Source organism: Stegodyphus dumicola, chromosome X2 (genome assembly GCF_044657685.1).
Source record: "Stegodyphus dumicola isolate Sdum_Otavi_A_Nest chromosome X2, ASM4465768v1".
Lineage (NCBI taxonomy): Eukaryota > Metazoa > Arthropoda > Arachnida > Araneae > Eresidae > Stegodyphus > Stegodyphus dumicola.
Window position 1 is genome coordinate 19,368,533 of NC_140781.1, and position 26,440 is coordinate 19,394,972.

The following is a 26,440-nucleotide window of genomic DNA, read 5'->3' on the forward strand; positions in this document are numbered from 1 at the left end:
TTTGAAAGATTTACCCTAAAAGCTGAGTTTTATTGCTGTCGCTGAGAAAGTTTAGAAATCTTGGTTTTATCTTCAAAATATTTAACTAGAAATAAAACATTTTTATTTACCGTACTTGAACTAGACGATGCAAAAGATCTAAGAAACCGAGGTTAAATAAAATTAACGTTAGCTTCGTAATTCCCGTGCAAAATAATCGTTGCATTGGAACGAAAGATAAGTTCCAACTGTTGATGTATTTCTAGAGGGTTAATTTGAAATGTAGGTCGGTATCGATATTGAAAAAGTTTGGGCAAAAATCACTGCGTTTTATTGCTTTCCTGTGTCAAAGTTTACAGATCACTTTCTTTCGGACGCATTTCTGGTAGGTCTTGATTTGTGTTTATGATTTTCTTGACGCGGTCATAAAAACTTTGATTATCTGTATCTATATATATCTGCTTTTATTTGCCTTATCAATGTGTCCTTATTAAAAGACCTTGTTGTAGGTTCGGGGAAGTGTCAACAACCGATTCATTTTGCTCAAGTAAGTCGTAGCTGTTATTTTTTAAATTTTTGAGATGCATATAATGGTAGTAGTGCATTAGATTGCAAGAAACTGTCTGTATGATTGTAACAAACTGAAGCAGAATTACAACAAACTGTCTTTTGAATAAAATGTATTTTTATAATCTTTGCGTTTATAAGGCATGGAAAAAATATGATGCACATATTTTACATTTTGTGCTTAACGTGGAACTTCATATTATTTAATTTGCATACTGCTAATAGAACTAGTAGCGCTAGGAAATGCAAAGCTATATTTTTTGTTTTCTTTTCTCTGCATCTTTTTAAAGGTTTTTTTTTAAATTTCCTAACAAAGTAATATATATTAAATTACAATAAAACATATTTATTTGGAAAAAAATCAGAATATTTTAAAGAAGGCAAATAAATTTATTACTGCGTCTGAAGGGAAAATTTCAGCATTCTGTTATGATACTGAACATTTAATGCTACTGAACCACTTTTTACATTGCTGTAAAATGTGATTGAAGCTATACCCTGTTTGGTATGGTGATTAGAAGAGCTGATTGCCATATCGTTGAGCCCGGATTCGAATCCTGGAGAAGGCGTGGTTGGTTATCTATCCCCCTTTGCGTTAAGTGTAGTATCGGCTTCCTGCGGTGCACCCTGGGTGAGGCAACGTTGTCGGTAAAGAGGAGACTAAATAACTGATGAGGTTGTTCATTCCCAACAAATGATTAACGAGTAAATGTCCCACCATTGAATAATAATAATAATAGTAATAATTTTAGAAAAAAAGTATTGCTTATAGTCCATCATTGGGGTACATTCACTTAGATTTGCTCTATCAGTGACCGTCTGCCTAAAGTCACAGAGCATTCTTTGTCCAGTGTTTAAGTCCCAGTGCCGTTAACCCTTAAATTCATGCATTTGGCAACATACTCATATTTAGTGATCTAAATCAAATCAAAACACAAATTTTAGCTTACTGCATAGAGTAACCAGTTGATACGAGGGCCATCCAGGAAGTAGATTACGTTTCCGTCTGTGTCCGCTAGGGGCGGGGCTAGCGCGGCCATCTTGGGGTCAGAGCGTTGCGCAGCTCAGTCTGCATCTAGCCGTGCTAGTGAGAGGTTCGTGCTGTGCTCCGTTCAGATACTGTGACGGTTTGAAATGTCTGCGTTAATTGAAAATCCCGCGAGCTGCGAGGTGCGCTCAGTAATAAGGTTTCTGACTGCAAAAAACTGTAAACCGATAGAAATCTATCGGCAGCTTCGTGAAGTGTATGGGGACAACATTATCACTGAAGGTGGAGTGCGTCAGTGGGTCATAAGATTTCAAAATGGCCGAACCAATGTTCACGACGAAGATCGAAGTGGGAGACCCAGCATAGTGACCGCCGAACTTCTCGAAAAAGTCGATGCTAAAGTCCGTGAAAATCGAAATTTCACAATAACGGAACTTTCTTTGAGTTTTCCACAAATTTCGCGAAGTTTGTTGCACGAAATCATCAGCGAAAAGCTTGGTTACCACAAGTTTTGTGCAAGATGGATTCCAAAAATCTTGACAGAGGACCACAAAAATCAGCGAATGGCTGCAGCGTTGAACTTTTTGGACGCTTACCATAAGGATGGTGACTCTTTACTCGATCGCATCGTTACTGGTGACGAAACATGGGTGAAACATGTGAACTGTGAAACGAAATTGCAATCAATGCAGTGGGGGCACACAAGTTCTCCCCAAAAACCCAAGAAATGCATGCAAACAATGTCGGCAAGGAAGATGATGGCGACTGTTTTTTGGGACAGAAAAGGTGTAATTTTGGTGGACTTCCTGGAAAGAGGCACTACAATAAACTCTCAAAGGTATTGCCAAACTCTCCAAAAACTCAGAAGAGCAATTCAAAACAAGCGCAGAGGAATGTTGAGCTCTAAGATCTTGTTGATTCACGACAACGCCCGGCCCCACACGGCAAATGTCACTCGTAAAGTTCTTGAATCTTTTAAGTGGGAGTTGTTTCCTCATCCGCCGTACAGTCCCGACCTGGCACCGAGCGACTTCCACCTATTCCCAGCAATGAAGAAGTGGCTGGCTATGCAGCGTTTTGATGACGACGCACAGCTGCAAGAAGAGGTAACGAAGTGGTTGAAGGCGCAGGCGGCCGAATTTTTCGACGAAGGAATTTCCAAGCTCGTACATCGCTACGATAAATGCCTTAATTTGTATGGTGACTATGTAGAAAAGTAGTATTTGAGTGTGGCTTTCATCTGTATATAATAAAATTTGTTTCCTATACTTTGTTTATTTTTTTATTCCAAAACGTAATCTACTTTCTGGATAGCCCTCGTACATACTGTTTACGTATATAGTTTTGGGTGGCACCACTTAACGGTGTAGCGGTCATTATTGTGAGTTGATGTGTAGGATATGGACAACATTTGTGTTTAAGAGCTTTTGATTTTGTGTTTGTTGTTATTTTGATTTCTTAAATGTTTTAAAATTGTTGAACAAGATTGTAAGGTATATACAATTACATAAAATTGTTATTACATATTTGCCTATCATATTTGTTTTGTGTAAAATTTAATTATATTTTTTAAAAAATTGGAATAAAAACTTTGTTTAGAATTTTTTAGTATTTATCCTATTTTATTTGATATCAATTGTAATGTAATTTTGACTAAATAAAAGTAAAAATTCACGCATTTTAGGCTTAAGGAGTGCCTACGTTTTGTTAACGTGATACGTACCGTACATAACTTGAATATAACTCATTTTCCCGTAAACTGTCATTTCCTTCTAAGAAGAAATCCTGAAATCGGTTTGCCTCCTGTAATAAATTACCTCACGTATTTTCCTACTCTTAGATTACCATGAGACATTTTTTTTTAGTGAGCCTTCACGTAATTTACCATAATTAGGCTACTAATTTTACGGTGAGGGAAAAAAAAGCGAAATTAGTGAGATGGTCGTAAAATGGTCGTCGATGGATTAGTCTTGAAAACTCGCCAATATTTTACAATATAATTTCATGTCTTAGGAATTTCAGTAATAACTTTATGAAACTTTCGCTGCCAAGAAGTTATACAAACATTTTTAAAACTAATATATACGAAGTGGTAATACAAATAACTGGTCGTAATTTATTAAGCATTCCTTAAATTCATGCTGAAGCTTTATAAACCAGTCAAATTATGGCAAGCCCAGCCAGTGACCGAGTGGTTAAAGCTGTTGAATATAGGTATTTTGACCCGAATTCAAACCCAGGTAAATGGGCTGGTCGGGTTTGTTTTTTTCTCCCAATTTAAACGTTCATAAGAGCAAATTTACATTAGAAAGTTTTCCACGAAGACATTTTTTCCCTTAGGCAGATAGCCCTCGTGTGCTTAAAAAATATATTAAGAAAGCCTAATTGTTGCGGATGGCATCACTTTACACGCCAATCTCTGCGACTGAAGGACTGACGTTATGAGATGAACTGTTATGTTACTGCTCCTTTGCCGTGAACCTCAGCTATGTGTTTTCCAAAAGTCAAGCCCTAAATGGGAATCTTTGAGGATCTGGTTCTTAAAGTATCCTTGAGTACACTTTTATTGGCTAAGACACGAAAACTGTAAAATTTACAGTAGACTCTTCTTTAGATGGACGTTGATTTAAAACAAAATCTGTGCATTACTTAGTACTTGGCATAATATAAAGAAAATATTGTGTAAAATCAGCGCAGCAACTTAGTTCTTACAATGAAACGTCTTAAAATATTGTTCCTTATGAACAGAAAAACTCGCTATACTATATTCAGTCTTTTTTTTTTAAATGTTCATTGAGTCTTCGCATAAAATAAAATGCAGATTCTTTTGTTTAAATAAAAGTCTAAGGCTTGGTTTAAGATTTAGCTTTGCGTAATGTGATGCATGTATTAAATCTATTAAAATACGAGTATTTGCACTTATAATTTTCATTGATTTTAAAAGCGTGTTATTTATTATAATGCTCACATTGTCTATATTAATGCTGTTTTAATCATAATTCTTATTCTCTCCCTATCAAGCTGCATCTGAAACCTCTTTGATTACAGCCATTTTTCAAACAATATATTAAGTTGATTATTGCTAGAAAGGAGAAAATAAATTTTTAATTCACACAAGGGAAACATTTTAATTTTATTAGTCACGTGAACGTAATTTTGAGTTATTACCTCGCAGCTTTTATCTTCCGTTTTCTTTTCTTAAACGAGAGGATCTGAATGTTTACCTTGGGAAAACATTTTTTAATTACTTCCCCCGCTATTTTGATCAAAGTTAATTTTTCTCTCTAAGCATAATTTTTTTTTCAAAAAATAAAACACCTTTAGTATTACATATTTTTTTTGTTACTTGTGCTTTTGTGTTTATTAGTATCTCCCTCATATCTGCGCTCGTCCTTTCACTTTCTTGGTCGTATCTGTTTTGTTTGTATGTCAGAAACAAGAGATCCATAAATTAAAATGCCGGATTTTTGTGCTACGCATTGTATTTGAGTAAATCGGTTGTTAATTCTTTCTCGACTTCGAGTGTTTTTGAACTCATTCGAAAATTAATTATTAGATCAGGAAGGTAAGTTCCGAAGTTCTCATAATTATCTGGCTCGTATACACGTTACACATTGGGAAAAGCACGAAAACACCCATGTGTAATGTGTATGTATACGGGCCAGTTTCCCTTAGAAAGTCCTCCACGAAGGTATCCCTCCCCCTTAAGCAGATAGCCCTCGAGGCTTTGCCGTAATTAAATAACCTAACCTAACCTAACCGTTCGCGGGATTCGAACCTCGGACCGAACTACCAGTGTTCAGCGACTTTACCGCTCGGCCGCTGGTGGGCCCCCAGCATTAAGTTTGAGTTAGAACTCTTTGAAGGCCAATCCTTTTATAGCCGTTGGATTTCCTCCCTCTTAACATTTAGCAGAACCTCTTACTTTGATAATAATTGAGTAAATGGCTATCCCACTAAATTGGCGAGATATCGCCAAGTTGGCGATGGTTTTGGCGACTAATTTTTATCGACAGATATGGCGAGAAGCTACCAAAAGTCTCCAATTTCGGCAACATTTTGATCTGGTCCCTATATAACTGTGATGGGTTGGGTATTGTAATGGAATTAATGAAATTGATCCTCTATGTAATGGTAACCGTGTTTGGCCCTCATAAGTTTTTGAGATTTGGCCCTCTAGTAATTTTGAGAAATACAAGAGATTTTTCGGTGGCTGGGGGAAAACTATAAAACACAGGAGAGAACATCAGTTGTTTTAGTTGCTAGTTCAGAGCTGAATGTGAAGTATTGGGATATCCGTGAGAGATTTGCCTTTAGATGCAATTTTGCATTGCGTTGTGTTTGAATTGTAACTACTCAGTGTACTTTGTGATACTGTGACGATCTGTACGACTATTTTTGTGGAAGGTTCCAGACTTGTGACGTGTTTCTTTTCGTAAAATAAATTTTTTCAACTATCATCGGTTCTGTGTTCATTCAATTCATTACGAACCCGTACGCACGCAATAACTTTTCTTGATAAATTCATAGTGAGAGTAGGAAGCAATTTTAAATATTTGCCTATGCCTTCTCGACCCTCTCTAAAGCTGCCCACTTATGATGGAAAGACCTCCTGGCAAGTATATAAGACTCACTTCTCTAAAGTAGAGGCCGCAAATAGATGGGATTCCCAGGCTAAGGCCTGCTATCTCGCCGCTTCTGTGACAGCAGACACAGCGATATCCATCAAATTCTGTCCGAAAAGCAGAGCTGAGATTTCGAAGTTGCATCCGACACGTTGTAGTTGTACTTCGGCAAAGTGTTTAAAAGACTATAACAGGCATCAGTAAAATCTCGCCAAGGGAAGCCCACGGAAACACTCCAGGAGCTCGCCACGGATGTTGAAAGAGTGTATCATCTCGCCTTTTCGGACTGCCCATCAGAAACAAGAGACATCCGGTCCCTGCAGTACTTAATTGATGGCATCTTGGATCCTGAGATACAAAATGTCCTGCGAATGGCGGATGTCAAGGATTTAAAGAGCACTTTAGTATACGCCATGAAATTCGAGGTAGCCCAGCAAGCAACTCGTAGAGACCTTCACCCAGTCAGAGCTGCTCATGTCCAGGAGCCATTGGATTGACTGACTGCTCATGTAGATGATTTAACCAAGCCAATCAAGACCTTGATTCGGATTAGGAGTGGCAACAAATCGACCCTAAAGTGCTGGAACTACAGTGCTGAAAGCCACGTACGAAGGAACTGCAGAACACCCCAAGGCACGGAAGATAAGAACGCTCGTAACATGAAGGAGAGAAACTAATTAGTGGCCATCTCGAGGGGCGGAGATTGCCAGATAATTGGATTTTGCAATGAGTGGCGGTAATAAAGGATTTTTCTTCACGGGACGTATCAATGAAGTTCCTTGCAATATGACCATCTAATACTAGAGCCAGTGATAATATTATCCGAAAAGATTTCGCTCAACAATTGGAAAGTAAACTCATCTGGACGCTACCCTGCGTTACCCTCCAGACTATAAACTCAAAGTAGTGGAATGTTAAGCTTTAATATCACGTTTGGAAGTGCCGCCTTCTTTCACACGACATATGTAGCTGATATTACCGACACTGGGATTACATTTTCTACTAAACTACAATTCTTCCTTGAACTTAATAATAAAATAACAAACAGCAGAGAGAGCAGCATAACTGCCTCTGAGAACCTAACCGTGTTTGGAATTACAGATGAAGAAGTTAAATCTGTCCACACGTCAGGATGATATCACGGTACAGAACAGAAGTTTTACTACCTGGATCCATAGCTGAAAATAGAAATTTTTGGTACTGCATAATGGAATATCCCAAGAACTGTAATACTAGTATCCTTGACATTATAGCCACTCGTCGTCGATCTATCAAAGACTGTCATCCTACTGAGAGTTGCCAATATATGCATATATACATAATGTTAGAAATTGTTAGAATAAAAATCACAGAGTCATGATTCGTGGATCGAAGTCTCGTGAGATGGTCACCTTCTCGTGTGTAAGTACTAGTAAATGCTGCTTGAAAAATGCAAGTTGTATATAGTGTATGAGAATAATAATTGCAATTAATTACAGAATTAATTTACAAATTACTTTCGTGGAAAGTATGAATTCAAATAAATTTAAAAAGAACTTCTATGAGAACTGTAAATATACGTGTGCACCTCTGATCTATTAGGACTGAGTTTTTTTACAGGCATGATGGTAAAAAATGAAAGAATCGAGCCAAAAAACTTACCGTTCAACATTAAAATTATAAGAAATAAGCAATTTTCAGGCGTTTCGTTTTATGAGCTGTGCTCCCTTTTGAGATGTCCATTTCCAGCAAGACAATGGGCCATGCCACAGCACCAGCATTGTAAATAAGCGTTTCGAGAAACATGATGGTGAGTATTATTTAATTCCATGACGTCTAAATTCGTTGGAATTGAACTTAATCGAATAAGGTTTGAACTGGAGAAACAGTTTCGTGCTATGTACGGGATTTGAAGATCTGTCGTTGAGATCTCGGTGCAAGCTGCCTAGAATAGCTATTCTTCGTCGAATCGATATTTTGAAGAGTGGCCGGTGATCTGTGGGCTAAAGGAGGTTCTTCATTTTCTTAGCCAAATGCTTGTAATATAATATACTGGTTCTTCAGTGTAATATTCTATGATAGCTGACTTGTAATGTTTAGCCTACTGAAAACTAAGATCACATTACTGATAAATGAAAAGCATTCCCATGCTCATAATGAACTTATAATCTTATTTTTATTTTATTTCAGTTCTGCCATGTCACGTCTTAAATTCGGTATTTTACCGGTCATAAACATTTCGAATTAGGGATCTAAAGTCGTATTTATTGGATAAAGTTGGCTGAATACATCTCAGATAAATTAAAGTCGTGATTTCATTGGCATGAACGAAATCTACAGAATTTTAATTATTTGCTGTTTACAGTTTCTCAAATAAATTATTCCTAAAATTAAGTTCACTTATTAAATCAAGTCAGGCCTGGTACTCATTTTTAGTGGTTTATATTTTGTTGATGTGTAAAATCGATGTCTTTACAGGGTTTCATATACTATTTTACATTTCATAATTTATTTTTCTTAAATTAGATTTCGATGTGTAATAAGCCCATTTAGGTATGAAAATATCCTACATTTCCAGCGAAACTTTGTTCAGGCTTAGTTCACATAATATATACTATACAGTAATATATACTATACAATAGAAAATTAAAAATATACTATACAGTAGAAAAATTTAATTGTCTGCAGTATATTTACTTATTATTGTAATGTATTTTCAAAGACTTGATAGTTTAACATTTTAATTTGGCCGCCTCGTGACGAATTTTTAGACTTTGTAAAACTGGCCATTTCGTTTACGTAATCGTTAAACTTACTAAAGGTTTAATTTATGTTATCAATCAACGCGACCTCATTACAGTAAATATACATTGCCTTTTCTAAATGAATCTCATTTCAAATTTCTGTCTTCATTTAAAACTGAAATGCTATCTCTTCTAACCATAAATAAAAGCGCTTGCGCATTATCTGTAAATGGTAAATGCTGTGAATATTCTGTGAATGAAAACTGCTTGTGTAGTATATTCAGCTCAGCATATATTCACAGATTGAAAACTCCATTAATTTTACTGTGGTAAGCAGGCAGTCTTCATTAATTACGTTGTGGAAGAGGGTTTAAACGTCATTCTTATTCGGGTATGTTCATTGTTTAAACTTTCTCAAAAAACTGTTTTAAGCATTTAAATCAAAATTTGTAAAAATTACATTGATAGTAAATTTTAGGCAGCGTAAAAGAAAAAGGTAAATTTTTCTCAGAGCAAAACAAGCGAATGTTAAATTTGTTTGTAAAACGGGCTGTTTGCATATGTCTCGGTGGATTTTCCTCAATTATAAAGTAAATATCAACATTACAGAAGTCAGGCTACCCCGATTAATACGTAGTTTCTCAGAGAAAGTTTAGTCTAAATTATTCCTCCTAAGACAGATACCTTTCTATTGCTTTGACTAAATTACCGAATACTTGGAAATCTTGTATAGAGGCAATGCTTTCGATTATAGCTCTCATTTTCCGTAGTGAAATTTCTCTCTGTCTTTTATTTTATTTTATTATTTTTTTTTCGCTGGGGGTGATAGTTTTTCGTTGTAAATGTACGCATTTGCATGTAAGTTTATTTTGTAAACTGTATTAGTGAAAGATTTGTTTTTCATTTCTTACTCTAGTTTGTTGCCATTAATGATTCGATCATCAGGGCTAAATTTAAGCAGTACCACTTCTCAAATTGCAATGCTTTTTCATTGCATTTTGCGGTCTAAGACCGCAGAACGTTTAACATGTGTGAACTGATACATTGGCCAGTGCTGTAATTCAGATAATATATATGTTATAGCGAATTTTTAAAACTGTTAAAATATTACTGACGTTATTTGGGAATATGCATCACATTAAAACTGTTTTAATTGCAGTTCCTTCTTAAATTCAAGCCTATGCTGTATTTAAAATAAGCTATCGATATGATTAAAAATATTTACTTTGTAAAAAGCAACAAACATTCCTTTGTAAAAAGCAACAAACATTACTTTGTAAAAAGCAACAAACATTACTTTGTAAAAAGCAACAAACATTCATTCATAAACATTAAATTTCAACTGAAAAGACATAACTTCCTGAACATATGTAATGGTTCAGCCAAAAACCTTAAAGCACCTTTTTCTGACGACTTTTTTCTTTTTCTTTTTTTTTTGTATTTTTGTCTTTGGTAATTTTGTATGCATATCACATACTCTTCGAAAAGCAACGTTTCACCTTTGCTGAAGCAAATAATTAGGAATGCATTAATTAATGAATAATTAATCAAAACAGTCTTTAAGTCTATGCAAAAAAATTTTAAAAAATCGTATCATTTCAAATCCATTAAATAACGCTGTCCCAAAGGGAGTTAAAAACAAATGGTTTCAATGCTGCGAAAATAATGTTAAGTTACATTCTTCCTCCTCCCTGGGAGAATGAGAGAAGGTTTATGGCTTATGTTTATTAAGAAATAGGTATCGATAGCCATTAATTCACTGTTAAACTAATACCTTTTCATTAAGCTGTGACCTTTGCGAAAAATGTTTGTAACCTAGATAAGGATTTATTAAAGCGTAACTCCAATAGAAGCCCTTTGTTTCTTCATGAAAGCAGAACAACTGGGTAATCGAGGGAACTGACGCGTCCCCAGGAATCGCAATCTGTCTAAATAGCCTGACTGAAGCTTACTCTTTATAAAAGTCAGTAGGGAAGAAAATAGCAATAAAAGGAGACATGCCGACTTTCGATGTGTTACTTTATGAAAGAGTTTGGCATTACGATTGTTATAGCCCAGACAAATATTGACTTATTTAATATTTGATTTGATTTTTCTCCCCTCAATTAGCGAAATTAGTTGCGATTTATAGCTTTCGTAAATTTCGCTTCATTTAGGTCGATGCGACGGTGAAATCCTTTGACTAAACGAGTACTGAGCGTTGGTTGAAGTTAACTGTCTCAGAAAGCGGTTACCCAAGTAAATGATGATTCGAGAAAAAGAAAACGATGAAATATGTTTATAAATGTTGCAGATTGAGGTAAGTGGTGATACAAATTAAATACGAGCGGCTTCTCATAGTTAATGTTTATTACTTTTCTCCTCATACTATATTCAGGCATTAATGTAAATGCTGTTCTTAAAAGAAAATTAACCCTTCTGTTATTAGGTTATGTGACGCTTTTCTTTTATATCAGAGCAGAAGATTTCAACAACGCTGAATTAGTTATGCATTATATTTAAAAGAAATGATGCTTATACGCTATGCAAAACACATATGCTCCCCAATTTCTTGTCCTGATTAGCTCAAGAATAAGCTGTCAAAGTCTATATTTAAGCTAAAATATTATACTTATGTTTTTTTTTTTTTTTTTTTTTTACTTATTACGTGCTCCGCCCTTAGGCACTACACGGAAAAGGAGGGATGCCCCGTGGAGGTCTTTTTAAGGGAAACTGGCTCGTATCCACGTTAACATGGAGAAAACCACGAAAACGCCCATGCAGCCAGCCCGTTCACCGGGACTCGAACTACCAGTGTTCAGCGCTTTTACCGCTCGGCCGCTCGTGGTCTATACTTATGGTTTAAAATTAAAACTACTACCTGGAACGTGTATCTAGAGTTTTATCATATCTGTCAGTCTTATAGTTATTCAAAAAAGCAGATTATTGTTATTGATCTTATTATCAGATTATTGTTGTTAAAATTAATTTATTTACAGCATGGGCGCTGCGTTAATCACGAGGCCGATTATTATCGGCCAGGAGGGTTGCAGCACCCTCGTATATTACCTTACCCAAAAGTACTAGGAGGTATGAAGTAAAATCTATTAATACCCAAAGTTATGTATATTATTTTTATATCTTTATATCTTTTTTTTGTTTAACTTTAAGAAGAATTTTTTAATTTAAAAAGCTACATGGAATGTATTACAGATTCCCCCATGTCTTTTAAAATTATAATTTTTTCCCTGAAATTTAAGTGCCTACAAGTGGCCGAGTGGATAAGACCCCTGCAATTTGACCCGGGTTTAAATTCCGTCATGGCGCCCAGACGGTAAACGTCGTTATCGACTTTGACTACCGTATCGAAGAGCACGGGTTCGAATCCCGAAGAAGGCATGGTTGTAAATTGTCTTATCTGAGGTGAAAGGCTACACAGTGGCGTGCTGTCTCTTCATAGAAGGCAACGGTGGCCCACTTATTATGTGCCTCCGTAATAAAATGACAACCGTTGTCAGCATTAGTTGTGGCTAACGCATATAAACAGCTAGAACCCGCCGTTGAAACACCCCCGCCCCCCAAAAAAGTACGGTAAACGAGCTGGCGGCTTGGGAATTTTCATGGTTTCCTGCAGGAGTGAATTCCCTTAGAAAGGCCTTCCATCCCCTTAGCCCTAGTATTCCTCCCTTTATCCCTAGTATGTTATCCAAATCCAATTCTGAAATTTAATTTTAAATTGTGCATGGAATCATTAATGAAAAAAAAAATTTGATGAAATTCTAGTTGATGAATTTTTGATGACAACAAAAATACTGGAGGGCGTGGGCTCACATTGGTTGGCGGTACAAGAAGTTGGAGTTCATGAAATTTAGACATGACAAAAATTCATGGCATTGCAGCCTGCATCACTACAGCTGCGAGAAATATAGAACACTTTCGGGTTTTATTATAAGTGTCATGGAGCGTGGAACGGAAGAATCGGAACGGCAAGATTCAGTAAAGATGATGCCGCCCCTGCATTACTACTTGCAATGATAACTATGTGTGCTTGCTAAGGTTGTACATGCGAAAGCGGACAAAGGGCAGTTTGAGATTGAAATGTCCAAATAAATTTAGTTTCTAAGTATTTGTGCAATAATTTAAAAGTTAGATGCATGAAACTGAAGATAAAATCTTTTCATTAGCATTTATGCTTAAGAAAACTAAATTTTCCTGGAAATCCATGTTATGACAGTATCAGTATTAAGACTGATAAGAAAATATTTAATCGAAGCTATTAAATATGACTCTTAGCGGCTTGATCTGGAGTCTAGATAAATATCTCTGTCAAATAGTCAAATGATGAGAGATTAGTAATGGTTTAGCCCAGTTTATCTGCCTAAGGGAAAAACTGACGTCAATTTTGTAACCAGAATTATTAGTACCTAGCACTATATGAAGTTCTCTAACGAAAAATGCAGTACTTATAGGATCCAGAGAAAGATGCATGAGTTTTATCTGAAGAAAGATGCATATTTTAGCATTATAATGCATCCATTCACACAATTTCTTCAACTGTCTGCTGATTTATAGCTGAAAAGTGTAATATTTAGTAATCGATGGACATTTTCGGCGAAACTCTGATGGGATTAGTTGGAGTAATTAGAATATGTTATTAAACTTATGAAAAAATTAATTGGTTACATAAACCTTTTATCTTTTTCAGATTTATCGCATTTAATTTATTGCGACATAATGTCTTATAATTTTATGCATCTTGCGTTTTGTTTTTTCCGTATAACGTTATGCAAATAAAATAAAAAACTTATGAATGTTGTAAATACCAGTTTTGCGTACTGCTAGTTCTATCTTATTTACTATTTTGTTTCCTTGGTCACTTTTTCTTACAGTCTTTTTGTAAATTTTTACAGGTTCTTGTAAATTTTAAGAAGTCCTATAGCTTTGCCTTACACAAATTTATTTGTTAAGAATACAAAAATTCGGCCATTACTAACAATATTTTTTGATGTTTCGTCTTAATTTTATGTCCTTGTAAAAGTTTTAACACTTTTTGCAAGAAGGATATTTTCATTTTGAACATTTCTAAAAAGTAGATTCTATTCTGAATAGGCATTAATCATAAACCTATTTATTAAGCTCGTTGTTATTTTTGTTCCAATATCTGATAGGTAGGGTTTATGTTTAATAGATATTTGGTTGGAATTACTTTTCATATTTTCAAATTTAGTATTTTAATTCTTAAATCCCGCGACTATATGGCGTCTGAAATTTTTTGGAAGGTTTGCTTTCAATCATTTGTCTAATAAATATCAATTTAAATGAACAGCTGATTTTACCGGTGAAGACTATTGGAAATTTTGGAACGCGAAACAAGAAAAAGCAACCACATTTTTTCCGGAAGTCTAACCAGGAAACTTTCAGTAGGGTGAAGAAGAAATTTCTTAGTGTTTTTTAAATTTTTTTAGAAGATATAGTGTATTTTATTATGAAATTTCTAAAAATACAGTTACATCTCAGAAATTTCCAAAAAATTAACATCATGTTTAAAAATAAAATTTCACTTAATTTTAAGATCAGAAAAAGGACTTTTCAGTGGTGAAAAGCAGGTACTTAACCTCAACTTTGTGATACCGTGAGCACCAGTGAAATACTCCTGAATTTCCGACTACTATACTGCATTGTTGATGCAGCTCCTTGGAAAACTGATACACTGTGGCTGGTAACATGACCATGATGAAATTTTTATATAGGATGGAAAGCTACTTGTGGATGTAGTCGAATATTGTTTTCTTAATCTAGGCTGTCAATTCTGATGGCTGTATCATATTATGAACTATCAAGACCTTCATTTTGAGGAGTTTCAGTATATTTAAGCACATTGCAGTGTAAATCCAGGGACAATTTTCTGCTTCAAAAATCGTTACAGGAATCAGTATCAAATTTTGGACATGTCTAATGGCGTGGAGGATTTGCTGCTGGAGATGAATGATATTCTGGATTTAAGCATGTAGACATGTTTCTTCAGGGGAGTTCTTAGATAAAAATCTAGTGGGATTAGATCAGGAGTATCACACAGCACGTTTACTTTGGCAAAACCAATCCAGTGCCCTAGACATTGTAAACTTAAACATTCATGACATATTCGACTAAACTAAGCAGGCAAACAACTAACCAATCACCAATGATAACTTCACCAATGACAACACTTCTTATAAAGAAGGAAAGAAAAAACTTTTGTGACCTTGAGGGGTTTCCAACATAATTATGCTCTGCAAAGTGTGTTAGAAAATCATGCTGAAAGTTTCAGTAATATTCCGTCACTCGTCAAAATGATGTACTCAAATAACACTGTTTTTATTGTAAGGTGTCCTTTCGTCACCCATTAGATATTCATGACTGAAGTTAAAAGAAATTCGGGTTTATTCATCTGTTTTATATCTGCAAATAAATCTGATTTTATGTTTTGGTTACAGAGATTTATATTTTCGCATGAAACAGCCTAGAGAATTCCACTTGACTGACTTTTTTGGTCAAATAAATGGTAAGGTTCTAACCACCTTGAAAGAGTTCTTTACTGTTCTTATCATTTGAGAAATCACTGTTAACGTTTCCCTTATTTTAACATTCGTGCCTTAAGCTCGTTTATAACATTTTTCTAAAGTTATGCTTGCGTAATTGTTATGTTTTAAAAATGTGCAAGCAGAGAAATACTTACTCAAAATAAAATCTTCGTTATGAGTGGTAAAATGAGATATTAGTGCTAATAAAACGCAAAATAGTTCATTGTAAATGTAAGTTTAAAATGGTGTATTTATTGGTGTATTGAAAATACGACAAAGCACACTAGGGCTATCTGCCTAAGGGAAGGGATGCCTTCGTAAGTTTAAAATGACGGTATAAGATGGATGCACATATATTATGACAGTAGTAAATTAAATAAACATAAACCTTATTGTCAGCAATCCAAAAAACGGAAATTATTTATTATTTCACGAATACCCAATTATTTCGCAATAAGGATTTAATTAAACGAAAATTACAATTATTTCCATATAAATATAAAAACTACTGTACGCTTTATTATTGTAGCTTTTGTATCAGCGCAAACAGCAGAAAAAGTTTAGTAACTACTATAACATGCCATACAAATGTAAAGAAAGACAAATATTAAAACTTCATATCTATATATAAAAACCACCAAAATGAATCCTCTAATCTGATATCAGCACTAATTTCTAAAATTGCGCCACAACTGGTATAAAAATCGAGAAGTCTGTGCACAATTGAAGTAGCTCGTGTGTAACTGTTATTAAATCTGACGATTTCACCAACAGTTTCGATCGAAACAAGAAATCGATGGAAACAAATTGTCTTTTTATTTAATTATGATTGAATAGGTTCTGTAACTCAGTCAAGTTATGTGTTTCAAAATTTGGAACTTGATAAATATAACGATTTATCATAAAATATGGATGTGGTTCCTAGACTTTTGAAAAGTAATTTCAATTTTTGTTTCGAATTCACTTCAAAATATTTCCATTTATTTATTTATTTATTTATTTATTTTGTTGGGGAGGGAACACACATTTTTTTAGCTTAAATACACTTTCGGAACATCACGTAAATAATTTTTTACTCTTCTATTTTCCTGTTATTTTATACAGAGATAAATCGTCGATTCACAGGTAAATAAGGTCAGTCAAAACTGAAGGAGAATCGGAATTATTCCACCTTGAGATGACTGCATTTGTCTTGTATTGTCTACTTCCAGTGCCAATTTTTGGCAATAATTTCTGTGTTGGTTTTAAAAATCTTCATGATTTATGTGTTTTCTTCAGTTGCGAATACAGTTGTGTTTGAAGGTTCTAAAATTGCACCTTTATATAAAGACCAAAGTTGGTTTGACTATTCAAGTGCTTACCTCAAATAAAGTGACAATGATGCTGTCTTCATGACACAAAAATTGCTTTCTTACAACTTTTGTATTTCGAAAAGTATGATTAAATTTTTGGATCCTTTTAAACACAATAAAAACATCAAATGAGATAGAATAAACCTCTGTATTAATCAAAATCATGATATGTATTAGCTTTCCCAGAGATTTTGAAATAAAAATTGAAAATCCCTTCCCAAGAGGTAGAACTTTCTTTTACATTTCATGTGGCTTGATTTCAAAATGTTTATGTTAACTAGATATTAATTTTGCGAAAAGAAACAAACCTTTTGTGCCTCTCCTATTTGCATTTTATATTAACATCCTAGTGTAAAAGTTGCATATTAGTATGGTAAAGCTCTCTAGGGCTATCTGCCTAAGGAAAGAGCTTTCTAAGAGAAAATGTATACATGTTACACATGGGGAAAACAGCCCGTTCGCCGGGATTCAAACCCCGAACTTGAACTACCTGTGTTCAGCGATTTTTCCGCTCGGTCGCTGGTGGGCAGTTGCATTTTGTGTTTCATATACATAAAGAAAAATCATACTTTCTCATTTGCCATGTTTTAATCTGTTCGCGCTAATTTTCGACGGAAAAACAAAGGCGTAAATGTGTTTTTCACAAAATTAACTTCTAATTAAGATAGAAAGAAAACAATATGTGCTATATATTGGAAACTAGATGTGTGATGAACTAATTAGCAGATAAGAGGAAGAGGGAAAATTTCGTTAAAGAACTTGTACGTGATATTAATTTTCATTTTAGTGTTACATTTACCAGGTCATTTATTTTTAATTATTGAAAAATGCTTTTAAATCGTTTTTAGTTCGGTATGTTTAGTGATTATATTCTTTGTACTATAGCCCTTCATATATCTTTTAAATAGTGCTACTTTATTGCATTCTGGTTTATCATCATGTGAGGATTAAATGTAAGGAAAATACAGAAACACGTACCTTAAAAATTGCATATACCATAAACGAGTTTCAGGTTTAACTGAACGCAATTGTTACATTTATCACTATTTTGTACTACTGCCTGCCAGTCTGATTGTACGCATGCATGATAATATCAAGTATCTATCTAGACCTAATAAAACATACGCCTATATCTATCATGATGCTATTTTAATGAGTGAATGTAGATTAAATAGCCGGGGTCCGGTGACGCAGTGGCTGGCCTATCGCGCAGGAGCACCACAGGTCCGAGGCTCGATTCCCGGCCTGTGCAAGGTCGACTCAGCCTTTCATCCCTTGATTCCCATCCCTGGGGTCGATAAAATGAGTATCAAGTTCGCTTGGGGACTAAACATTGGGAGTCTTGCGACAAGCTGACCACTTGTTCAGGGCATATGCTTATGCAACCCGGAGCCCACGGTCAAGAAAGCAAATTTCAGGCGCTGCAGGCCTTGGCCCATTAGGGCTGTTACGCCACTGTAGATTAAATAGCCTCGCGGTTCGTACTGTCGCTTTCCTGCCGCGCGAAACTGAGAAAAAACATGTAATTCGGGCCAGCAGTTGCATGGTTCCCATTTTTTGAAATTGTATCAGATCTCTACTATGAAATGCACGTTTAATATTATTAAGTCTTTTATCTCATCTATCTGTCTTTTCCTGTCAAGTGAATTTTCAATTATTGCTGCAGTGTTAGTTTGATGCTCAAGAGCTATCTGGTACATTAAAATCTGTCTCTGTAATTAATAGTTTAAATATAAAATTGTGAACTTAGAGAAAAGTATACTATCTTAAAATTAATTCATAAGCTTATTAACATTTGATTTAAAAGATCTTAACATATTTTTATATCTTAACACATTTATAGTAGCTTTCTGAACCTCGCGTTTAAAGGTTAAAGCTTATTCACATTGTTAATCTTCAAAAGTGAAAGTTTGGGTAACATATTATATTACAGAAGTATTTGTGGGATGCGCCAAGTCTGAAATTATTTCATTGAATTCCTCTGAAACAGTACTTTATTTAAGCAATTATAGACAGAAATTTTATTTACTCGTATAACTTTTGAATAAGTAGAACGCAAACGCAAAATGTATTAACGTGTATTGGGAGTAATTTTTTAATATCAATTTGCATATGCTCTCCCTATTAACTTCAGATAATCCATGGTATTTAAAGCATGTATATTATACATGAATATTGAAGTTGCATTTTTTTATGCTTGCACATATTTTTAAGATAAAATAATAATTGCGTTCCTCATGATAGAACTTACCATGTATTAGTATTTCGTATTTCTTTTTTTTTTATCATCTTCCTGAGACCCTTTTTCGAGTGTTAGTTTTACTGGGCGATGACAAGTGTTGTTGATTGGGGAAACGAGGCTATGTCTGATACGATAATTTTTTAATTTTTTTTATTTATCTGTTTATAGCGATGTCGAAGAATCTTTTTCCTGCAAGCAGATTGAGGAATGTGAAAGATTTGGCTAAAAGGTAGTGCCTACGCGTTAAAATATTGTCCTTTCTGCGAAATGCGTGCTGAAAGTTTTTTTTTTGTTTATTATCTTAATGTCTTGTTAGCTTCTAAATGCAACTGAATTTCGTGCAGTTTGCAAAGGATGAGTTTTAGTTTGCTTTAGGATAGCTTTAGTTTGCAAACTGTTTTGCAATAAATCATTTTTTTTAATATTGCAGTTTCTATTAAGTATACTTTGAATTGTTTCTCTGTTAAATTGATATAAATGGTTTAATAATTCTTAATGGGTCATTTTTGATGTATTTTAATCACTATAAAATTTTAAAAAATATTGCAGGTATATAGTGCAGCAATTCCTTGTGGTCATAGCGTACGTTCCACGACGTACGTTTTGGTCATAGCGTACATCATTGTATTTCCTATAGTAAGATATCAGAGCACAGATTAAAACGGTCTATCAGTGGCCAAGTGGCCTCAGATGCCTCGAATCATTGATAATTTTTTTGGGGTTGGGCTCTTAGCTTCGACTCTTTTGCTTTTCCACGGGTTTCGGTGTGACGCAAATACGACCTGTTTTTTCCTTAAAATGGCCCCCACAAAGAATTACACCGCTTTGTTGATAGCCTTGGGGTACTTTGTGCTAACTAGCCAACTACATCCCGGGTAAGTAAAAAACGTGGCGCATTCGTTGTTTTATGTGACGATGACAAAGGCTTCTTAATATTTTGGTTTAATATATTCTAGCTGATAACTAGGAATCATTATCATATATTCTGTTTTTATTTCTCTTATGGTTAAAAGCTTTTGTCAGGGATCATTATAATTTATAGCGTGTTTTCTTTCAAAACTTCACTTTACGTTTTTTTACTCGTGATTTTATTATTCTTTAAAGAGTGTTCAGGCTCAATTAAGCATGCTTTTCGCTCATGCGAAAATATGCCACTCGAATTATCTTACAGCTCTGAAATTTCATATTTTTAATAGAAATTAGCTGTTTATTTTTCCTCAATATGCGTGGTAAAAGCAACAAAGAATCTTAGACACTAGAAAGACACAAAGAGATTAATAATTAAAATAAAGTAATTAATAATTAATCACTGGAAAATTTGTGGGGAACCCGTGAATTTATTCGTTTATGCAAACTGAACGAAGAATAAATATTACTTTAACAAAAATGACAAGGATTTAAAAGACACATTTCTGTTTAAAAATATCCATTTGTTTTTCAGGAAGAGAAGTTCGATCATCCTTTTTTGGTAAATTGATGGACCGAATATATTTATATAATATGCAGAATTATATTCTCAGCATCACTGGTTTCACATTTTAAAAATAGATGCTCTTGTCTTCCACATGCAGATTTTTCGTTGCACCTAAGTTTGCGAAATCGCAATGGCCTGTGATGGATTAAAAAATGTATGTGCATTAAATAATTTGCATTCATTTATTTTTGCAGAGTCGCCCGGGAAACACTGAAGAAAAAGCAAGCGAAGAACACATGAACTGTTAGGCGATGTTATACAAGTAGTTGAAAACACGTGGGTTCTACAGGTGCTGCTGCAAATGTTGAACATCATGGACCAGGTACCATTTGGCCCGATGAAGCATATTCAGTGCAAATTTCTGTAACTAGTCCCGTTGGACGCTGATAATGGCGTTGCCTATATTCTGTTTCCATGCATCAAGAGCTCGTGGATTATTCTAGTAAACCTTACCTTTCAAGTCTCCCTACTATAAAAATTACAACAAGTTGACCGTGGAGACCATAGATCCTTCAAGACAGTCCTGTCAATGTAAAATAAATTAAAATTCTTAAATGTTCGCAAAAATCTTAAACCCAGTTTATACAGCAAAGGAAGGAACTCTTGTGTTCTGAAGTTTGCAGACTTCATGTGTATGAAAGTTGCAATAGGTGAATTTGGTTAATAGAGAGCGTTAACATGCTTTCTATAGAAAAAAAATGTACGAAGAAAACATCATAGCAGACAAATAGCATCCTTCGTTTTGTTATGTGAATAGAGGGACAATAACCTTCAACCATTTGGTCCTCCCTTTTGATGCCACAGCTATATTACTTACATGATTTCTTCGCATTCGGAACCAGTTGGTCTAAGTGTATCCACGAGGTAGTTTTCAGGCATGATAGCTGTTGAAAACAAAGTAATAGCGATATCAAAAGAGGCTGAGGTTTCTAGGAACTTCAGGAGCGTTTAAGCAAGTGTTTATGTTTCGAAGAGTGTTGCTTTGAAGGTGAATAGGTAGAATTTTTTGTTTTATTTCAAACAAAACAAAAGTGCTCTTCAAATATTTTACGCCAGTCTTTTGAATATAGGAGTATTTTTATTGTCGTCAGTTTCAGCGTAAGATTGTAAAATGTAGGTCGCAAAACCGTTTTTCTTCAGACGAAAATTTGTTTGTGGTTTTATATATCACGGTTTACGTATTTCTATGTATATATATATATATGGATATAAAAACGGTTCTACAGATTTCTTATTTAGTGAATCTCTTCCTGGTAATTTGGAGAGTCACTGGATATTTATCAGAGCAGGAAACAGGGAAAATACAGTCATGCCTTTGACAGGATTCGAACTCCTTGACCTTCTGACTGCTAGCCGGATGTGCTTCGAATTACGCAGCTAAGGCATGCGGTAAAGAAGGCGAAACTCCTTACATTTTCGTCCACTTAAAGGGCTATTAGGGAGGAAGGGATACAATTGCCAAATCCAGGTGGTAAAAAATTATCGTTCGCCAGATTCTAGTTCGGATGCTACCTCTAAAGTCATTAGATATTTATCGAAGTAGGTAATTGGGAAAACATGCTATGCTCTTTACGGATTTTAATACGGACTTTCTGACTCTTAGCTTGGCATGCTTTGAATTACACCACGAAAATACGAGGTAAGGAAGGAAAAAATTCCTTACATTCTCCCCCATTTAAACAGCGACTGGGGAGGAGGGGACCCAGCTGTCAAATCCAGGTGGTGGTGAATTATCATCCACCATATTATGTTCGGATACCACTTGTAGAGCCATTACATACTTATCGGAACAAGAAAAATCAGCCATTCCCTCGCCGTGATTCTGGTTTCAGACCTTCTGATTGCGAACCGAACGTGCTTCCAATTATATGCGTAGGCGCATGGTAAGGAAGGAGAAAATTACTTACAAATTCAGTTTTAGAAATTTTTCATATCCTTAAATATTGTACAAGAATTTTAACTATTTGAGTCCAGCGAAATGTCAAAAATGCGTTGAAGCGTGATCGCGTTGCTGTTTATTACTAGAATTTTCGCATTGATTGAAAGCAGTTGTATTCATGCGAATTGTGGGTTTTATTAATGTCATTCAACTTGCTGTTTTTAATAATATAATAATTAATATCTTATGCATGATGCGCTACTACTATAGTGGCTTACCGTTTGAATTGAAGGATCATTTTTATATGTTGTATTTCAACTTTTTTTTACACCGTCTTGTAACACTGTTAACAATATACGGACAGAATATCCAATTTTCGCTTTTGATACTCCAGTGTCAAGTACGAATTTTTGCTTTTCACACATTGTACTGTTGTAACGTTTACACGTAATTTGTGTTGAAGTCTGTCGTACATAGAAGCAGCCCCGCGCAAAATTCAGCCCTGCCTAAGAGGTTAAGTAAAACGTTTTCTTCAACAAAGAAAAAAAAAAAAAAAAAAAAAAAAACTGCCTGTGCAAAACTTGTGATAGTGTGAGGTATGCAGTAATAAAATGGTAATGGAATTAAACTATCCAACTCCAATTTGAGCTATATGTAAAAAAGGAATTCATGGAATTTGTGCAGTAATAAGTGAGAATAAAAAATATTTGTTGGTAAAAGTTACTTTTTATATAATAGTTAGAGTTAACCTTTTTGCATATGTACAAGAAAATCCTTCAGCATTCAAATGGCGCTAAGAATTCCTACATACGGAAGTTTGGTGGACACGTGTAAATTCTTAGGAGAAACTAAGAGACAGCGCCTTTAGTATTATTTGAAAAGAATCTACTTTAATACTAGTCCCTCCTTCTCCTTAGATAATTTGGGGGAGGCAGAAAAATAAAAGAGTTAGGAACTACACCAATCGAATCCAATGGTATTTTTACTGCAGAATAAAACTAGTTACTTTTACTTGACTCTTAAAGAAGCGTACAAGTATGATTTAGATTTGCTTAGACAGTAGCAAGTTACGCGATAAAATGCGATATGCGTGATTTCATGAAATCATTAGATATTTTTAAAACCCAAATATGAGATTTCTATGCTTTCGTGCGGTCTGTTTCGGAGATTTTTCTTTAGATTATTGCATTAGAAGATGCTCTCATATTAATTGAAAGATCTGCAATAATCTCTCTCTCTTGACCGTAATTATTTTCAGATTTCGCCTCTTTCTCTTTATCATATCTTATCTCATTATATTTGGGCGTATTAATGGATTTAACACGATCCTACTTTAGGATGAAAATTGTGTTCTCTCTTTATCTCAGTGTGCTACTGAAACTTCGGACTGCGTTATTAATCTGATCAATTAATCAACTGGTTCAAATCGCGAATTGTGACCGCGTTCTTTCGATGCGAAATTGGTGTTTCCGCATTAGCGCGTATCGTGATTTCCATCTGTGTTGATGACATTTCGTTTCTTAATCACGTTTTTGCGTGATATCCCCCCCTACGTTTCGTCACCGTGGTGCATTTGTTTTGATAAAAAATTATTTTTCTTGATATATCTTTACTCAGTATTTAGAACTTAGTGTCTTTTAAAATGGGGAAAAAAAACTGGCACCTTTTTCTTATCGTTATACATAATCGTGGCATCTTTTAGTAATTTAGAAGCTTTCTAAACGAAGATGATGAACGCTAATTAAATGCATATTTTTTCATTTAACGTAAGTGCCATTAATTTTTTACTAATATTTTTAAATTCTTCAGAAACAAATATTTCGCCGAAATAGCTTGTTTTTTAGATTTAATTTTCAACTCCTACGCGAAAGGTCAGATTTGTCTGGAGATACTAAGATATAACGAAATGTAGAATACAGAATTTTTTTGTTACTATACAAAACTGCTTTAATTGTTAAGAAGCGAACCTGAAATAACAGGAAAATGATGCGGTCGACTGATTATATATAAAAGAGCGCAGTATCTGAATAATGATAATAATTGCTTAAAACCTTTAGAGAAAGTTTATCATTTCCCTCATTTATAAATACGAGCCAGTGTTTCTTTGGAAATCCTCTACAAAGGCATCTTTCTCCACAGGAAAATAACCCTAATATGCTTTGCCACAATCAAATAAATTACATCCATTCCTCAGCTTTACTTGTTTTTAATTTAATTTTATTATTTTCTTTATTTTGTTCTTCTTTTCTATTATTGAAATGCCCGCATGATAAATTAAGCTGCTCTAAAATTAGTTCAAACATGAAAATTTAAATAATTTACCTTTCCCTTCTGTTACTGATCCAAATTAAAGCTTGGCATTGTAGTAAACTATAAAAGCGGCTTAATGTTTTTTACAGTAGAAACATAATTGCTAAATATTTTCTGCTTTTTTTTAATAACTATACTATTTCGAATATTACATACTTATTTCTTGTTAAAATGCTTTTATGAACATTATATCTATCACCTCGCGCCTTAACAACCACGAGGTGGAATCGTCGATTTCTCATATACTCACCATAGTAGGAAAATAATCATCTTCCGTATTGAAATTTTATACAGTAATTTATTACACATAACGGTACACAATACGCAATAAAACAAATACACTATTATTCATTCAAAAAGCTATTTACAATATAAAGCGCGCAAAACATGTTTAAGTTATCTCTTTCCACACGACATGGCCTGACGTTCCAACCGCCAAAAGTCCCAAGTTCCGTATTCACCCCACCAGCCTGCCTCGACCGGTTTTTCCTGGGGTAGCTATGTCACTTTCCTTAACCCTTTGCGGCACACTGTGTCCGGTCTGGACACACCTAAAAATTTCCTTCTGTACGCACAGAAAAATAGAATGAAAAAGGATTTATAGGTTACTCTGAACCTTCTTTATTTATAGTAGATGGCAGCTCAACACAAACCAGTCCATATATTTTAGCCATGTTTAGTTTTTTAAGACGCTCATTTTTCAAAGAAATCTTCTAAATTTTTTTTAGGGTATAAAAGGAATTGTTTGAAAAGAAATTTCTATGTTACTTTTCTTGGCTGTATGCTAATCTCCTCATTTTATATTAGTTTTAAATTTTTACCTCTAAATCTTGCCTAAAATCAAACGGCGAACCCTATGTATGCCCAGACCAGGCTCACCGGTAATCTTGGACAACTGGAGAGTCTGTATTCTTTGTTTCTCCGCATCTCATCGGTCAGTTCATTGACAACAATGCTCGTTTCAGCGCTTTTTTCGAAGCTCTATTCAATCAGTGTGCCACTTTAGGCACAGCCACGGAATTAAAACGATAAATACTATCTTCACAAAAATTTACTTGTGTACTCCTCTAGGCCTAATTACTGCCTACCTTTTTTTTTTTTTTTTTTTTTTTTTAAATCAAAACTCCGACTTTAAAAGGTAGCGTGCCGAAAGGTGTTAACTGGTTTTCACCCTCGCGGACAAAAAGTTCTGGAAAAGTCTTTCGTTTAGGGAAGGAACTTCACAATATCGGTTTTCTGTGCGCAACTTAACGTTTAAAAACATGTTATGGAAATTTTTTCACTTATCCTTTGATATATACTCTAAAAGTTTAGCTTTGCCTTTGAATTAACTGTATGGATGATGTATGAATGTATTAGATGAATGAATATTTAAACGATTCGAAGATGTATTTCATACTTTTCGGCTTGTCATTTGGCAGTCTGTAGAATGCCTAGTTAATGTATGAAATGTTAATCGTTTCATACATTGCCTGCTAGTTTGCCTGTTTGTATAAAATGCTTGGATATTCTGTAGAATACCGGCTTTCATACATTGCCGGTAACATATGTATTTTCCAGCTTTTCTCACGCATTGGAAGAGTGCCTACTCTTCATAATGAGGTTGCTTTTAGACATAATTATCTGAATGCATATTATATGAAATTTGAATCAAAGAATCGAATGCAAATAAGATAACCTCAAGTAGGAGTTTGTAGAGACATTAGGTATTTTTTGGAGGCCGTAGAGATGAAAAATTAGCAAACGCCTTCGCCGGGAATCG

The 26,440-nt window shown here is 34.7% G+C and overlaps 1 long non-coding RNA gene across 2 annotated transcripts in view; it reads left to right on the plus strand.

Annotated features, from left to right (window-relative positions):
- The first annotated feature begins 411 nt into the window (after positions 1-411).
- Positions 412-26,440, plus strand: part of LOC118198313 (uncharacterized) — a 97,665-nt gene continuing 71,636 nt past the window's right edge. The window contains exon 1 of one of the 2 annotated variants that reach the window (XR_004759741.2): positions 412-526. This is a non-coding gene — a long non-coding RNA (uncharacterized LOC118198313). Of the gene's footprint in view, positions 527-10,856; positions 11,182-26,440 lie in introns of those variants that run through there. The other variant, XR_004759742.2, reaches the window with a different exon arrangement.